Consider the following 19,307-nt stretch of genomic DNA (forward strand, 5'->3'; position numbering starts at 1 on the left):
GTTCTCGGAACTAGAGCTTTGAGAGGTGGATTATATTTCCTGCTTTTTAACCTCATCTGGCAAATAAGTTTTACATTCATGAAACGTCAGCTTTACTTAGAGACCTTTCGACCTATGCCAATGTCAAGGAAACAAAGAAAATTACTGGAGTTACAGCGGATGTACTATAGACTAATCCACATGATAAACGAGTTGTGCGTTATTTTCAAATATCCGCTGGCTTGTTGTTTGCTCCAACTAATTTGCAACTTATGTTTGAATGGATATACACTTTTTCGACTAATGCTTGGAAAGCCCTTGAAATCGTTCACCCCAAAAACTGATTGGCTTATAATATTTTTAAGCGTCAGCGATGCATTGGAACTCTACGTCCTGGCCAGCATAGCCAACACGGCTGGTGATCTTCATAATAGTACATTTCACATTTTACGCTACCCTTACTTTGGTTTGGATCTATTGGAACGCAGTGTATGTGCATCATTTCAATTTTGTTTTATTATTTGATGATGATTTACCTATTTCAGAATGACTGGCTGGCTCTGCAGCTAATATGGCAAAATAAGAACATCCACATCTTTGGTGTATTAAACATTAATCTACATTTCGTTTTCATATTTATAACTAGCATCTTACTTCACATTATATACATGACTAGCGGGTATAACCCGGCCTTGCCCGTGGCACGTATGTTATAAAATCAAAAAAGCTTTGAAAATGATTTTAAAACTGATCGGACGGGAATCAAACAACTTTTATGCAAATCGGAAAACTCTTAAAACTCACCAAAAAATCTTTGAAATGCATTTTCCACCGAAGGAGTTTAGATTTTGCGAAAAGTGTGAAACCCGTCTCAAATGATTTTTCGTATAGATCTTTGGAAATAAATTTGAACACAAAACGTCATCCACCAAATCTTCGACCCCCATTTGCACCAAGGAGGACCGGATTTTTCGAAAAGTGTGAAACACCCCTTAAATGAATTTGAACAAAGATCTTTGAAAATAAGTTTGGGGCCGATCGGATGGTAAACAAAAAACTTTCATACAACCGTTTTCCGCCAATTTACCACTGTTGCGGGTGGAATTTCCCAAATCGCTGAAATACGTATTTATTAAGTTCTTATGTAGAGCTTTGAAAATAAGTTTGAAGCAAATCGGACACAACTTAAAACTTCACCCAAAAAATCTTTAACTCGCATTCCCCCCGAAGAAGTTTGAATTCTGCGAAAAGTGAGAAACTCGTCTCAAATGATTTTTCATATAGATCACTGGAAATGAATTTGAGTGGGAAACGTCACCCACCAAATCTTTGACCTCTATTTCCACCAAGGAGGAATGCATTTTTCAAAAAGTGTGAAACACCCCTTTAATGAATTTAAAAATAGATCTTTAAATATGAATTTGGGGCCGATCGGATGGTAAACAAAAAACTTTCATACAACCGTTTTCCGCCAATTTACCACTGTTGCGGGTGGAATTTCCCAAATCGCTGAAATACGTATTTATTAAGTTCTTATGTAGAGCTTTGAAAATAAGTTTGAAGCAAATCGGACACAACTTAAAACTTCGCCCAAAAAATCTTTAACTCGCATTCCCCCCGAAGAAGTTTGAATTCTGCGAAAAGTGAGAAACTCGTCTCAAATGATTTTTCATATAGATCACTGGAAATGAATTTGAGCGCGAAACGTCACCCACCTAATCTTTGACCTCCATTTCCACCAAGGAGGAATGGATTTTCCTAAAAGTGTGAAACACCCCTCAAATGAATTTGAACAAAGATCTTTGAAAATAAGTTTGAGGCCAATCCGATGGTAAACAAAAAAGTTACATACAAACGTTTTTCGCGATTTTTCCACACTTGCGGGTGGAATTTCCCGAAACCCCGTCTTAACGTGCACCTACATCACATAAGGTAGCTACAGTGAAAATTTCAGCTTCCTAGCTCTTACGGTTTGGGCTGTGCGTTGATCACCAATCAGTCAGTCAGTCAGTCAGTCAGTCAGTCAGTCAGTCAGTCAGTCAGTCAGTCAGTCAGTCAGGACAAACAGTTTTATATATAGAGATACAGAGCGACTACGACTTTTTGTCAATATGAATTCCATTTGAAAACTACTAAAACTTTTCTCTTTATACCCTGAACCCATTGAAAATGGGTAAAATGGTAAAATCAACAGCCGAGTCGATCTAGCCATGTCCATCCGTCTGTCCGTCCGTCTGTTTGTATGTATGAACGTAGGATTTCAGAACCTATAAGAGCTAGAGTTTTGAAATATGGTTTGTAGGTTTTTTTGTTTTAGATAATCGATAGCTTACTCCGTTTTTAAGTAATTGATAAAAATCGATATCAAAATCCTGTTTTTTGAGCCAATTGGGTAAATTATAAGGGCTATAGTCATCAAACTTGACATGTAGCTTCTAGAATAGTTTAGTTTCATTTTATAGCTATCACCACCTCCCCGCTACTCCCTCATAGATATAAATCAAATAAATAAATCAATTTATATTGCCCACTTATATAAGCCACAATTATAATGCAATTGGCTTTTTGAGAATAAACAAATATTTAATAGCACAATGAGATGTACTGTAGACAAATTCAATAAGATCGGTTAAGAAACACAAAAGTAATTAAAGAATATGTGTTTTGGCTGGCCTCTTACTTTCGGCAGCTAGATCAAATTGCAAGAATTTCTGTATACATGTACACACACACATTCATGCGCGTCTTCTTTGAATTCTGTCAACAGCATTGCAATTGCGATTGTATTGTTTTCTGTGCTGCTGTTTTTGTATGGCAAAGGTAACTTTTAATAGTATATCTTGACCCAATTCAACAATTACGAGCAAGAGTAGTCAACAATCGGAGTGCCTGTTCTGTGTTGATTTCCTTAGATGACAAGAGCTGTCAGTTTCTATTTATTTATATAATTCTTTTAAATGCCCCTTACTAATTGACGTGATGCACTTCAGTGAATTCACCTTAAGGTTCTCTAGTCGTGGTTAAAATGTCCTCGAGAAAACACGTCGTTTACGCATGGATAACATATATCTTAGCATTTTGTGGAATCGCTAGATTTTACTTTGATAACCACACGGGCAAAGTGATTAAGTCGCGTGTCTTGAGCTACTATAGCAGAATATTATCCCTTCTTATATTGGTCACTTTTCCAGCGGTGATATATTTTTATTTGTTGAAAATACCGCCGTTCGTTACTCAATCCAAACTAATGCATCTCTTAACAATTGCATATCCCGCTTTGTCGTTATTGACATTATTGAGCAGTATTTACTGTATACAACGCTGGCAACATGGGATATTCAAGATGATTGAAGATCTGCTGAAAATTGAGGAGCTGACAACCGAATCCAACTATTGCATCACACCATCAGAGAAGTCACGTCTCAAACGGCTGTTCAGGATCAGGTTACTTGTACTAATACCAGTAGCTGTTGTATTTCTTATAACGTTGATAATGGGAAAAATTAGTTATTTTGTTTATTTTGGATTCTTTGTGGCTAGAGCTTTTAGGGATGGATTATATTTCCTGATATTTAATATAGTCTGGCAGATATGCTATATATTCTTGAAACTGCAGCCATACCTGGAGCATTTGTTTTGTGATCCAATGCCAATGTCAAGGAAAGTAAAAGAAATTTTAGAAGTACAACGGATTTACTATAAGCTCATTCGCATGGTAAACGAGTTGTGCATAATTTTCAAATATCCGCTGGCTTGTGGCTTGTTCCAACTTGTTTGCAATGCCTGTATGAATGGATATTCAGTGTTTCGACTGCTATTTGGAAAGCCCTTTTCAATATTTAGCTCTAACACTGAATGGCTTATAATATTTGTATTCATCGCTGATGCTCTAGAACTCTACGTCTTTGCCAGCATAGCTAACAAGGCGGGTGATCTTCATAATAGTACATTTTATACTTTACGCTTCCCTTGCCCAGATTCGGATTTATTGGATCGTAATGTATGTTCATCATTTCTAATTGTTTCATATTTTTGACGACTTACTTCTTATAGAATGACTGGTTCACCCTGCAGTTAACATGGCAAGCAAAGAACATCAACATCTTTGGCGTAATAAACGTCAACCTTCGTTTGATATTTCTGATTCTAACAAGCGCCTTACTTCATATTATATACATGGTGCAGAGTGACTACCACTATTTGGAAATTTAATATAAAATACTTTGATTTAATTTGTAACCACCAATACTTCAATTTGAGTTTATTTTAATAAACCAGATTTAAGGATAAGGATTTGTTCAAACACAGAATATATTCTGATAGATAAAACTGCATTCTGCATTTGTTTATACAATAGATATGGATGGGGGTAGAAAATGGATTGAGAAATGCTTAAGACATTTTAATATTATTAGCCAGTGTCAGTCAGATTGAGATAAGATTGTCCACGTGTCATATGCTTTTAACAAGTCAGTTAATGGCGCTTTCCTAATTGATGAAATGCACTGTAATGCATTCACTTAGAGCCTAACTAGTCGTGGACAAAATGTCCTCGGGAAAGCACTTGGTCTACGCGTGGATAACATATCTCTTAGCATTTTGTGGAATCACAGGATTCTACTTTAACATCCGCACGGGCAAATTGATAAAGTCACGTGTACTGTGTTATTATAGTAGACTACTTAGTATATTTATTTTGAGCAGTTTCCCAACGATGATCAATATATATTGGACTAAAGCCCCGACGTTTCTTACTCAATCCAAGCTTACATCCGTCTTAATAGTTGCTTATCCCACTAGCTCGTTGATTACGGTATTGAGCTGTATTTTCTGTGTACAACGCTGGCAAAACAGGATATTCAAGTTGATGGAGGATCTGCTGAAAATGGAGGAGCAAACCATCGAACCTAACTACTCCGTCACACCCTCTCAGCAGACATATCTACGACGGCGTTTCTGGATAAGATTATTGCTACTTATGCCACAAGTTATCGTATTTTTTATACGGATGCTTATCGGACAGAATGGAGTTTTTTTTTATTATAGCGTTCTCGTAGCTAGAGCTTTGAGAGGTGGATTATATTTCCTGCTTTTTAACTTCATCTGGCAAATAAGTTTTACATTCATGAAACTTCAGCTTTACTTAGAGAATTTACTTTTTCGACCTATGCCAATGTCAAGGAAACAAACAAAATTACTGGAGTTACAGCGGATGTACTATAGACTAATCCACATGATAAACGAGCTGTGCGTTATTTTCAAATATCCGCTGGCTTGTTGTTTGCTCCAACTAATTTGCAACTTATGTTTGAATGGATATACACTTTTTCGACTAATGTTTGGAAAACCCTTGAAATCGTTCACCCCAAAAACTGATTGGCTTATAATATTTTTAAGCGTCAGCGATGCATTGGAACTCTACGTCCTGGCCAGCATAGCCAACACGGCTGGTGATCTTCATAATAGTACATTTCACATTTTACGCTACCCTTACTTTGGTTTGGATCTATTGGAACGCAGTGTATGTGCATCATTTCAATTTTGTGTTATTATTTGATGATGATTTACCTATTTCAGAATGACTGGCTGGCTCTGCAGCTAATATGGCAAAATAAGAACATCCACATCTTTGGTGTATTAAACATTAACCTACATTTCGTTTTCATATTTATAACTAGCATCGTACTTCACATTATATACATGATACAGAGCGACTACGACTTTTTGTCAATATGAATTCCATTTGAAAACTACTAAAACTTTTCTTTATTGTGATTATGATACTACATGAAAGCTTACATAATAAACAAGCTGGTATTTCCGGGCCTTGCCCGGCTAAAGTTTTTTGTTTTAAAATTCGGAAAAATCTACTCTATTGGACTCCACGTCTCAGTTATAGTTCACATAGATAAATTAAGTATACACCTATTCGGTTCGATGTCAATGTTAGTTATAACAACCAACAACAAGCAGTCATAAACACTTAAATCGAGTAGGTTGTTTCTATAGCTAGAGAGCCTCCTCGTACAATTTTTAGCATATTAGCGCACCAAAATGACCATTTGTCTAGCATACAGTCCCAAGATCGTTAAGAAGCGCACCAAGCACATCACCAGTTGGATCGATATGCCAAGCTGTCGCACAAATGGCGCAAGACCAAGGATATTGACAAAAAATGCGTCGTCGCTTCAAGGGCCAATATCTGATGCCCAACATCGGTTGCGGTTCCAATATGCGCACCCGCAACATGCTGCCCACGGGCTTAAAGAAATTCCTCGTACACCATGTGCGAGAGCTGGCCCACGGCGTCACCTCGAAGAAACGCGCCAAGCAGCTCTCCGTCCGTCTGACGAACCCCAACGGTCGTCTGCGTTAAAGGGAGAATGAATAAGCTTCAGTTTGGAATTCGCTTAAACGAGTTTTTTTTTACGTAGTCGGAATGCAACATTTTAGACCTTGCTACCGACTCTAACCCCAACTATATTAAGTAGAAACAAGTAAGAGGCTCCAGTCGGGAACTCCCGACTAGAGGATACCCTGAACCCTCTTCTTTCAAAACCAAATACAGCTCACGTTACGCGTTCGCTTGCTTTATTAGTAACAAAAATAAATTTAAAAAAAAAATAGCTTTCTCAGTAGGGTTCGAACTCGCAACAGACCGTACTACTTGCCGCCGCCTCTACTTATCAGTCACACCAATAATTGAGACTTAATGAGAAAAAACGAATTAAAATAGCAGCACAGAAAACAATACAATCGCAATTGCAATGCTGTTAATAGTATTCAAAGAATACGCGCATGAATGTGGGTGTGTACATGTACACAGACACTCTTGCAATTTGCTCTGGCTTCCAACCAAAGCACATTTTCCTTAATAACTTCTGTGTTTCTTAACCGATCTGGATGAAATGTTCTACAGAAGATCTTATTGTGCTATAGAATATCTGTTCATTCTCAAGAAGTCAATTGCATTTAAATTGTGGCTTATATTGGTGGGCAATGTAAATTGGTTTATTTTTTTTATTTATATCTATGATGTAGTAGCGGGAAGGTGGTGATAGCAACAAAATGAAAGGTACTTGATATATATATACTATTCTAGAATCTACATGTTAAGTTTGGTGACTCTAGCTCTTAAAATTTAACAAAATTGCTATGTGCTATAGTGTCTCGATGTTGATAGGCTTTTGTTTGTATATGAGGAGCAAAGTAAAACTGATAAATGCCGAGTTTTAAACAAAACAGTTTTTCATACAAGAAACTACTTTTCGACCTAAAAGAAGAGAGACGTACGCAAAGTTTCATGACGATAGCTTCAAAACTGACAGACTACTTCGTAGAGAAACAGACAGACAAAGAGACGGACAGAAGGACATGACTATATACATTCGGCTGTTGATCCTGATCGAGAATATATATACTTTATCGGGTCGGAGATATCTCCTTCTATGCGTTTCACATTTCGAGACAAAATTATAATACCCTCTGCAAGGGTATAAAAAATACAGCTATGAGATTGAAGTAAATTCGTCAAATTTGTAAGCCGTAGACTGATATAGGAACGGATCGGAGCCCCATATTATATAGTATCAAGATCACACCTCTATATTATGTAGATCTATAGGAAAAATCGTTCGAAAATTAGTTTTTTAATGACAAAAGGTTATTTTAATAGTATATCTTGATCCAAGCTAGTTAACCTTCGGAGTGCCTGTTCTGTTTTGATTTCCTTAGATGACAAGAGCTGTCAGTTTCTATTTATTTATTTAATTCTTTTAAATGCCCCTTGCTAATTGGCTTGATGCTCTTCAGTGAATTCACCTTAAGGTTCTCTAGTCGTGGTTGAAATGTCCTCGAGAAAACACGTCGTCTACGCATGGATCTCATATATCTTAGCATTTTGTGGAATCGCTGGATTTTACTTTGATATCCACACGGGCAGAGTGATAAAATCGCGTATCTTGTCTTATTACAGCCGTTTTTTTAGTCTGCTTATTTTGGAAATCACACCCATGACGACATATACATATGCGATTAACACGCCGTTGAATCTAACTCAATACAAGCCTATGACTCTCTTGATTGTCACATATCCGTTCGTTATGTTCACTTCGATTGTAAGTTGTATGTTCTGTGTACAACGCTGGCAGCATAGGATAATCAAGTTAATTGAGGATCTGCTGAAAATGGAGAGGCTTAGCATCGATTCTAACTATTCCGTCACACCATCTCAGCAGCCATATAGCATACAGTTCTTTACTTTATTAACAATCTTTTTACTTTCTTTTCTCCTATTTATGATATATTCTTAAATAATATAGCAAATTAAGATTATTTTTAATTTTACTTAAGAGAACTTTTTCCTACTTACACCCTTCTTCTTAGATGTAGGCTCTAATAGCGTCACTGACAAAATTAGCTGTGAAAAGGGGCACAGCTGGCCGGACTGGCAAATAAAACACCTCCATCGGTCGGTGATGCTATTAGAAATTTGTGTTCTCTATCTAGGCTTTTAGCATCTAAATTTCATAATTGTAAATATAATGTATTGAATAATTAGGAAGACACTCGTTTTGTCGACCACTAATAAATAAATAAATAAATAAATAAATAAATATCTGCGACGGCTTTTTTGGTTCAAGCTTTGTCTTGTAGTGCAACGATTAGTAATTATTTTCATACTTATATTTACCCAAGACAAAAACATAATATTTTATTTAACCGCTTTACTCTCACGAATCATGAGGTGTGGATTTTTTTTCCCAATCTTTAATTTAATTTGGCAAATATGCCTTGCCTTCATAAAACTGCAACTTTACCTCGAGCAAGTACTTTTGGTATAATGCCAATGGCAAAGAAAAAACAGAAAATACTGGAAGGTCAAAGGATGTATTACAGACTAATTCATATGATTAACAAACTATGTATCATTTTCAAGTACCCGCTATTTTTTAACCTGATTTATCTTGCTTACGTTTGTGGTTTAACTGGATACACATTAATTCAAATGCTGTTTGGAAGAACATGAATCTTATACTTATATTTATAACCATTATTGAGGCAACGGAGTTCTACATCCTTGTCAGTATTGCTCATATGGCTAATAACCTTCATGAGCATACATTACAAATTTTGCCCTATCCTTACCTCAATTCGGATATTTTGGAAAAAAGTGTGAGTAAACCTCGCCTTTTACTTCGTATATTTTTATCACTTGACTATTTCAAAACGATTGGTTTGCCCTCCAGCTAACAAGGCAAAATAAGAACGTCCACATTTTGGGCGTCTTTATCGTAAACCATCAATTAGTCTTTCAAATATTTACTAGCATTATACTACATATTATTTACATGGTACAGAGCGACTACAATAAATTGCGAATATAATATCAATTACTTGGATTTAAGTTTTTGTGAAAAACAATTAAGATTTTTTCAAAAAAATTGTACCTGTTAATGAGAGTTAACATTTTATATGGTATTTTAGATATCATGGCAAACAATAAGAATTTTTAAGGACAATTCTATAATTTAATTATAGTTTACATTTTATATAGTGTTTTAGCTATCCTGGAAAACAATTAGGATTTTCTTTAAAGAAAATTCTATCTACAATATGTATGGTTCCCAAAAGTAGCAAGGAGTATTGGCCAAAGGATTATCCAATCGAGTAGGGCTTCTAAGGAATGAAATGAAATGAATCTTCATTGAGGACCATAAGGAAAAGCCAGCTCCTTTGCTGCGTGTGCAATTCACCTACATTAAGGGCAAGTCGACTGATGGCGCGCTTCATCATCTAGTTACTAACATAATTAAAACATTCACAGCCAAGGATTTTGCTCTGTGCTCCTTTCTTAATGTCTAATGTGTCTTTGATTCCACACTCCTTATCAGGGCTGTTAAAGCATGCCCACAAGGAAGAGTTCTATATTTGAACCTGTTCAGTGTCGAACGCTGGCAACATAGGACAATCAGGATGATTGAGGATCTGCTGAAAATGGAGGATTTAGCATCGGGCCGAACTATTACATCACGCCAACAGAGAAGCCATATTGATTGAAGTCAGAAGCCAGATTGATAATAATAATGCCTTATACGGATTTTCAACAAAAAAGCCGGGGCTTACTATTTTGTGAATTCAATCATAAAAAGAGCTATATGGGGTCGATTATATTTTCTAGTGTTCAATCTCAACTGGCAGATATGCCCAACATTCTTGAACCTGCAGCATTACCTGAAGCATCTATATTTTGTCACTATGCCAATGGCAAGGAAAGAAGCAAAAAATACTGGAACTACAACGGATGTACTATAGACTCATCCAGATGACTAATGAGTTATGCGTAGTTTTCAAATATCCGACGGCTTGCTGCATTGCTTTATCTGATTTGCAATACCTGTTTGAGTGGATACGTATTAATTCGATTTATGATTGGAAAGACAGCAAAATCCGCAGCATCTAGCTCCATGCTAGTATCGCTTATTTGACTGCTTTACATTCATGATAGTATTTTACATATTTTAAGCTACCCACACCGAAACACAGATCTATTGGAGCGCACTGTGATTACAATATTTTAGAATGACTAATCGATCTGCACTTAGTCTTTGGAGTTACACCTATATACTTTGTAAACTAGTCAACTTTTTATTTGTGTTAAAATTACAATATTCAAACCATCTTAAAAGGTTAATAAATAGGAATTTGTGATTTGTGACCAATTCCCAAGAAAATATAATGACTACAGATATAATTTTAATTGAGAAAGAAGTGCTATCTTCAACACGCCGAAGACCTAACCTTTTCATAATGCTCATAATGCATTGCTCGTATCTAAAGAGCACAGGGAAAATAGGAAATGCCGAGTATAGCTAAAACATCTTGAAAAATAAAAAATATATTAATACAAGAACCTCATTTTCGGCCGATCGTTTCTATGGCAGCTATATGATTTAGTGGTCCGCTGTAAACAAGATATTGCAATAATGTAGGAAGCATTGTGAAACTTATAAATGCCGAGTTTGGCCAAAATATCTTGGAAAACAAAAAAGTTTTCCATAGAACTACTTAATTTTCGACCGATTGTTCCTATGACAGCTTTATGATGTAGATGTCCGATCCAGCCGGCTCCGACATATGTACTGCGTGCAACAGGAAGAGGGACGTATAAAAAGTTTCATGAGACTGAGAGACTACTCCGCATAGAAACAGACAGACGGGCGGACAGACAGACGGACAGACAGACGAACGGACAGACGGACATGACTATGTCGACTCGGCTGTTGATACTGATTAAGAATATATATACTTTATGGGTCTGAGATATCTCCTTCTATGTGTTACCCATTTCGAGACAAAATTTTAATACCCTCTGCAAGGGTATTAATATGCATCAAGGGAATCTTTTTTGAGCAATTTCTCCAAACATCATTTATATGTTAGGGCAGATGTTTTATGTGTGCATGGAATTGACAAAAACAGAATTCAGTATTTTAAAGCTTAGTCAGATTTGAATTTTCGATAAGGAAGTAGAGACCAAAGATGTCCATTTTGGTCAAAGTCTGTAAGCAAACAGCAGTTGTTTATGGTATTTGACCAAAATAAAACCAGGAGTGAACGACACATTTTTGTAAAGCTGTGGAAACCTTAGAGTTTTTAAGAGTCCCAATACTGACTATTTGAAATATTTTGAGGCGGTAAAACAAGTACATATTAAAGCGGTAGATCATTGTGTCGATTATTCGAATGTCTTATCGACTTTTTTGCTTGCGCCTTCCAAAGCAAACACGTTTTAAGTCGCAGATAAAAAATGCACAAAAAATGACAGCTGTCATTTCCTTTTTGATTTTCCTTTGCCCCGCGTCATTCAAAGGGCTTTTAAATGCGCTTTACTAATTGATTATGCTGTGGCACTAACCTAGAGGCTTATTAGTCGTGGTAAAAATGTCCTCGAGAAAGAACTTGGTCTACGCATGGATAACATATATCTTAGCGTTTTTTGGAATCGCAGGATTCTACTTTGATATCCACACAGGAAGAGTGATTAAGTCGCGTGTCTTGTGCAATTATAGCAGACTATTTTGTCTTCTTATATTGATCAATTTTTCAGCAATGATATATTTGTATTGGCTCAAAATCCCGCCGCTCGTTACTCAATCCAAGCTTATGTCTTTCTTAATAACCGCGAATCCCAGTCTATTGTTGATTACAGTATTGAGCTGTGCTTTCTGTATACAACGCTGGCAACATAGGATATTCAAGATGATTGAAGATCTGCTGAAAATTGAGGAGCTGAGAACCGAATCCAACTATTGATTCACACCATCAGAAAAGTCACGTCTCAAACGGCATTACAGGATCAGGGTATTTGTACTAATACCAGAAGCTGTTGTATTTGTTACACAGTTGATAATAGGAAAAAGGAGTTTTTTATTTTATTTTGGCATCTTTGTGGCTAGAGCTTTAGATATTTAATATAGTCTGGCAGATATGCTACATATTCTTGAAACTGCAGCCATACTTAGAGCATTTGTTTTGTGATCCAATGCCAATGTCAAGGTAAGTAAAAGAAATTTTAGAAGTACAACGGATTTACTATAAGCTCATTCGCATGGTAAACGAGTTGTGCATAATTTTCAAATATCCGCTGGCTTGTGGCTTGTTCCAACTTGTTTGCAATACCTGTATGAATGGATATTCAGTGTTTCGGCTGCTGTTTGGAAAGCCCTTCTCAATATTTAGCTCTACAACGGAATGGCTTATAATATTTCCATTCGTCGCTGATGCTCTAGAACTCTACGTCTTTGCCAGCATAGCTAACAATAGTAGTACATTTTATACTTTACGCTTCCCTTGCCCAGATTCGGATTTATTGGATCGTAATGTATGTTCATCGTTTCTAATTGTGCCATATTTTAGACGACTTACTTCTTATAGAATGACTGGTTTGCCCTGCAGTTAACATGGCAAATAAGGAACATCAACATCTTTGGCGTAATAAACGTCAATCTTCGTTTGATATTTCTGGTTGTAACAAGCGCCTTACTTCATCTCTATATATAAAACTGTTTGTCCTGACTGACTGACTGACTGACTGACTGACTGACTGACTGATTGGTGATCAACGCACAGCCCAAACCGTAAGAGCTAGGAAGCTGAAATTTTCACTGTAGTTACCTTATGTGATGTAGGTGCAGGTTAAGACGGAGTTTCGGGAAATTCCACTCGCAAGTGTGGAAAAATCGCGAAAAACGTTTGTATGTAACTTTTTTGCTTACCATCCGATCGGCCCCAAACTTATTTTCAAAGATATTTGTTCAAATTCATTTGAGGGGTGTTTCGCACTTTTCGGAAAACCCATTCCTCCTTGGTGGAAATGGAGGTCAAAGATTTGGTGGGTGACGTTTCGCGCTCAAATTCATTTCCAGTGATCTATATGAAAAATCATTTGAGACGTGTTTCTTACTTTTCGCAGAATTCAAACTTCTTCGGGGGGAATGCGATTTAAAGATTTTTTGGGCGGAGTTTTAAGTTGTGTCCGATTTGCTTCAAACTTATTTTTAAAGCTCTTCATAAGAACTTAATAAGTACGTATTTCAGCGATTTGGAAAATTCCACCCGCTACAGTGGTAAATTGGCGGAAAAAGGTTGTATGAAAGTTTTGTGTTTACCATCCGATCGGCCCCAAATTCATGTTTAAATATCTATGTTTAAATTCATTTAAGGGGTGTTTCACACTTTTTGAAAAATCCATTCCTCCTTGTTGGAAATGGAGGTCAAAGATTTGGTGGGTGACGTTTCGCACTCAAATTCATTTCCTGAGATCTATTATTCAAACTTCTTCGTGGGGAATGCGATTTAAAGATTTTTTGTGCGAAGTTTTAAGTTGTGTCCGATTTGCTTCAAACTTATTTTCAAAGCTCGCAATAAGCACTTAATGAATACGTATTTCGACGATTTGGAAAATTCCACCCGCAACAGTGGTAAATTGGCGGAAAACGGTTGTATGAAAGTTTTTTGTTTACCATCCGATCGGCCCCAAACTAATTTTCAAAGATCTATATTCAAATTCATTTGAGGGTTGTTTCATACATTTTGAAAAATCCATCCCTCCTTGGTGCAAATGGGGGTCGAAGATTTGGTGGATGACGTTTTGTGATCAAATTTATTTCCAAAGATCTATAAGAAAAATCATTAGAGACGTGTTTCACATTTCTCGCAAAATCTAAACTCCTTCGGTGGAAAATGCATTTTTAAGAATTTTTTGGTGAATTTTAAGAGTTTTCCGATTTGCATAAAAGTTGTTTGATTCCCGTCCGATCAGTTTCAAAATCATTTTCAAAGCTTTTTTGATTTTATAACATACGTGCCACGGGCAAGGCCGGGTTATACCCGCTAGTATTATATATATGGTGCAGAGTGACTACTATTATTTGGAAATTTAATATAAAATACTTTGATTTAATTTGTAACCACAAATACTTTAATTTGAGTTTACTTTAATAAACCAGATTTAAGGATAATGTTTTTTCAAACACAGAATATATTCTGATAGATAAAACTGCATTCTGCATTTGTTAATACAATAGATATGGATGGGGGTAGAAAATGGATTGAGAAATGCTTAAGTCATTTTAATATTATTAGCCAGTGTCAGTCAGATTGAGATAAGATTGTCCACGTGTCATATGCTTTTAACAAGTCAGTTAATGGCGCTTTCCTAATTGATTAAATGCACTGTAATGCATTCACTTAGAGCCTAACTAGTCGTGGACAAAATGTCCTCGGGAAAGCACTTGGTCTACGCGTGGATAACATATATGTTAGCATTTTGTGGAATCACTGGATTCTACTTTAACATTCGCACGGGCAAATTGATAAAGTCACGTGTACTGTGCTTTTATAGTAGACTACTTAGTATATTTATTTTGAGCAGTTTCCCAACGATGATCAATATATATTGCACTAAAGCCCCGACGTTTCTTACTCAATGCAAGCTTACATCCGTCTTAATAGTTGCCTATCCCGCTAGCTCGTTGATTACGGTATTGAGCTGTATTTTCTGTGTACAACGCTGGCAAAACAGGATATTCAAGTTGATGGAGGATCTGCTGAAAATGGAGGAGCAAACCATCGAACCTAACTACTCCGTCACACCCTCTCAGCAGACATATCTACGACGGCTTTTCTGGATAAGATTATTGCTACTTATGCCACAAGTTATCGTATTTTTTATACGGATGCTTAACGGACAGAATGGAGTTTTCTTTTATTATCGCGTTCTCGTAGCTAGCGCTTTGAGAGGTGGATTATATTTCCTGCTTTTTAACTTCATCTGGCAAATAAGTTTTACATTCATGAAACTTCAGCTTTACTTAGAGAATTTACTTTTTCGACCTATGCCAATGTCAAGGAAACAACCAAAATTACTGGAGTTACATCAGATGTACTATCGACTAATCCACATGATAAACGAGTTGTGCGTTATTTTCAAATATCCGCTGGCTTGTTGTTTGCTCCAACTAATTTGCAACTTCTGTTTGAATGGATATACACTTTTTCGACTAATGTTTGGAAAACCCTTGAAATCGTTCACCCCAAAAACTGATTGGCTTATAATATTTTTAAGCGTCAGCGATGCATTGGAACTCTACGTCCTGGCCAGCATAGCCAACACGGCTGGTGATCTTCATAATAGTACATTTCACATTTTACGCTACCCTTACTTTGGTTTGGGTCTATTGGAACGCAGTGTATGTGCATCATTCGAATCATTCGTTTGTGTTATTATTTTAATGATTTACCTATTTCAGAATGACTGGCTGGCTCTGCAGCTAATATGGCAAAATAAGAACATCCACATCTTTGGTGTATTAAACATTAACCTACATTTCGTTTTCATATTTATAACTAGCATCGTACTTCATATTATATACATGATACAGAGCGACTACGACTATTTGTCAATATGAATTCCCTTTGAAAACTACTTTAACTTTTCTTTATTGTGTTTATGATACTACATGAAAGCTTATATAATAAACAAGCTGGTATTTCCCGGCCTTGCCAGCCTAAAGTTTTTTGTTTTAAAATTCGGAAAAATCTACTCTATTGGACTCCACGTCTCAGTTATATTTCACATAGGTAAACTAAAAATACACCTATTCGGTTCGATGTCAATATTAGCTATAACAACCAACAACAAGCAGATATAAGCACTAGAAGTGAGTAGGTTGTTTGTATAGCTAGGGAACCGCCTGGTTCTACCAACAGTCGACTTTGCTGGTGTGCAAACCCTTATCCCCAGTTGAAAGCTATAACTCATTGAAAGTTATATACAACGCAAAGTCGCCATAGATATTTGATATTCTACTATGTAGAAAAAAGTACGACTATGGGAATCAAGTATCCGTAATATTGGGAACTTTGTTAGTCTTAGATTGATATGGTTGGACGGGAACTATTGAGTAAATCATGGCTAAGTCCTTATACCCGTAAACTGCCGAGTTGATATAGCTATGTCCATTCGACTTGCAGTACCCTCACATTTGTCTATATGTTACAGGAAGTAAGTATATCAGAACTGACCGGATCGGAGCCCCATCTCTATATATAAAACTGTTTGTCCTGTCTGACTGACTGACTTATTGACTGACTGATTGGTGATCAACGCAGAGCCCAAAGAGTACGGACGGGGTTCCGAGAATACGTTTGTATGGAACTCTTTTGTTTACAATCCGAACGGCCTGAAAACACTTTTCAAAGAAATTTGTTCAAATTCATTTGAGGGGTGTTTCGCACTATTGGGAAAATGAATTCCTCCTTGGTGGAAATTGGGGTCAAAGATTTGGTGGGTGACGTTTCGCGCTCAAATTCATTTCCAAAGATCTATATGAAACATCATTTGAGACGTGTTTCATATTTTTCGCAGAATCCAATCTTCTTAGGTACAAATGCGATACAAAGATTTTTTGGGCTTATTTCGATTTGGGAAATTCCACCCGCAACAGTGATAAATTGGCGGAAAACGTTTCTATGATCTATAGATCATTTTTTAAGCTTTTTGAGAAAATTTATTTAATACGCGCCACGGGCAATGCCGGATTATACCCGTTAGTATTATATTATATCACACCAATATATTATGTAGTTCTATAGGAAAAACGTTTGAAAATTAGTTTTTGTATGGAAAAGGGTTATTTAAATAATATTTTAATATCGAGCAAGAGTAGTCAACCTTCTGAGTGCCTGTTCTGTGTTGATTTAGTTAGATTACAAGAGCTGTCAGTCTATTTATTTATTCAATTTTTTTATATGCCCCTTGCTAATTGACGTGTTGCACTTCAGTGAATTCACCTTAAGGTTCTCTAGTCGTGGTTAAAATTTCCTCGAGAAAACACGTCGTCTACGCATGGATAACATACATTTTAGCATTTTGTGGAATCGCTGGATTTTACTTTAATACCCACACAGGCAGAGTGATAAAATCGCGTTTCTTGTCTTATTACAGCCGTTTTTTTAGTCTGCTTATTTTGGAAATCACACCCATGACGACATATACATATGCGATTAACACGCCGTTGAATCTAACTCAATACAAGCTTATGAATCTCTTGATTGCCACATATCCGTTCGTTATGTTCACTTCGATTGTAAGTTGTATGTTCTGTGTACAACGCTGGCAGCATAGGATAATCAAGTTAATTGAGAATTAAGACAAAGACATAATATTTTATTTAACCGCTTTACTCTCACGAATCATGAGGTGTGGATTTTTTTCCTAATCTTTAATTTAATTTGGCAAATATGCCTTGCCTTCATAAAACTGCAACTTTACCTCGAGCAAGTACTTTTTAATATAATGCCAATGGCAAAAAAAAACAGAACATACTGGAAGGTCAAAGGATGTATTACAGACTAATTCATATGATTAACAAACTATGTATCATTTTCAAGTATCCGCTATTTTTTAACCAGATTTATCTTGTTCACGTTTATGGTTTAACTGGATACACATTAATTCAAATACTGTTTGGAAGAAAATTAAATACACCGACTCGTAATATGAATCTTATGCGTATATTTATAACCATTATTGAGGCAACGGAATTCTACATCCTGGTCAGTATTGCTCATATGGCTAATAACCTTCATGAGCATACATTCTACATTTTGCGCTACCCTTACCTCAATTCGGATCTTTTGGAAAGAAGTGTGAGTAAACCTCGCCTTTTCCGACTTATATTTGTTATCATTTACCTATTTTAGAATGATTGGCCCTCCAGCTAACACGGCAAAATAAGAACGTCCACATTTTTGGCGTATTTATCATAAACCATCAATTAGTCTTTAACATTTTTACTAGCATTATACTACATATTATTTACATGGCACAGAGCGACTACAATCAATTACGAATATAATTTTAACTACTTGGATTTCAGTTTTTGTAGGAAAGCAATTAAGATTTTAAAAAAATTGCTTCTGTTAATAACAGTTAACATTTGATATGTTTTTTTCAGTTATCCTGGAAAACAATTGGAATCTTTTTTAAGGGCAATTCTATAAATAAATGAGAGTCTCCATTTTATATAGTGTTTCAGCTATCCTGGAAAACAATTAGGATTTTCTTAAAAAAAAATTTTATCTACAATATATATGGTTCCCAGAAGTAGCCAAGAGTATTGGAAAATGGTTATCCAATTCATTAAGGACTATAAGGAAAAGCCAGAGATTTTGAGCGCTCCATCATCTTGTTAGTAAAATTGATAAAGCATTCACGGCCTATGATAAAAAAGGTCACAATATATACACTCTTTATCAGGACTGCTGTCGGTATCCACAATGAAGAGGTCCATAATTGGACCTCAAATGGTGTCTAGACGTAGGTCTCTATATAAGTCCCCAGAAGGCGATCAGTGTTGCTTACTTAAAACAGTGCAAGGTCCGATATTCGAACAATATATAGACCATAAGCCGCTATATTATTCAGAGAAGTCAATTACGTAGGGGTCGTCTTATGAGCCTGCCGCTTCACCTGTGGCAAGATATTAAGCTTGGACACTGGGTTATACAACACGATGGTCAACTCGTGGGTACAACTACAACAGCGTCTCGTGGGTACGGCTCCCACGCGAACTATTCACCCGTACGTGATTACATATATTGTGACCTGGCGAGTATCGCTCATATGGTCATTACATTTCAGGAAGGTACATGCACATATTGCGCTACCTTTACATAAATTCTGATATTTTTAATATAAAATGCACTTGTGTTATATTTAAGATGCCTTTTTGTATTTCAGAATGACTAATAATCATCATTTC

The 19,307-nt window shown here is 36.3% G+C and overlaps 1 protein-coding gene and 1 pseudogene across 1 annotated transcript in view; one reads left to right on the plus strand and one right to left on the minus strand.

Annotated features, from left to right (window-relative positions):
- The window catches only part of Spn85F (Serpin 85F), a 39,979-nt gene that overhangs the window by 16,102 nt on the left and 4,570 nt on the right, over nt 1-19,307 (minus strand). The window lies entirely within an intron of this gene.
- Nucleotides 6,034-6,370, plus strand: LOC135436198 (large ribosomal subunit protein eL32-like; annotated as a pseudogene).

Source organism: Drosophila montana, unplaced genomic scaffold (genome assembly GCF_035044405.1).
Source record: "Drosophila montana isolate Dmon_TW-CO22-7 unplaced genomic scaffold, ASM3504440v1 contig_3733_1, whole genome shotgun sequence".
In the NCBI taxonomy this organism is placed as follows: domain Eukaryota; kingdom Metazoa; phylum Arthropoda; class Insecta; order Diptera; family Drosophilidae; genus Drosophila; species Drosophila montana.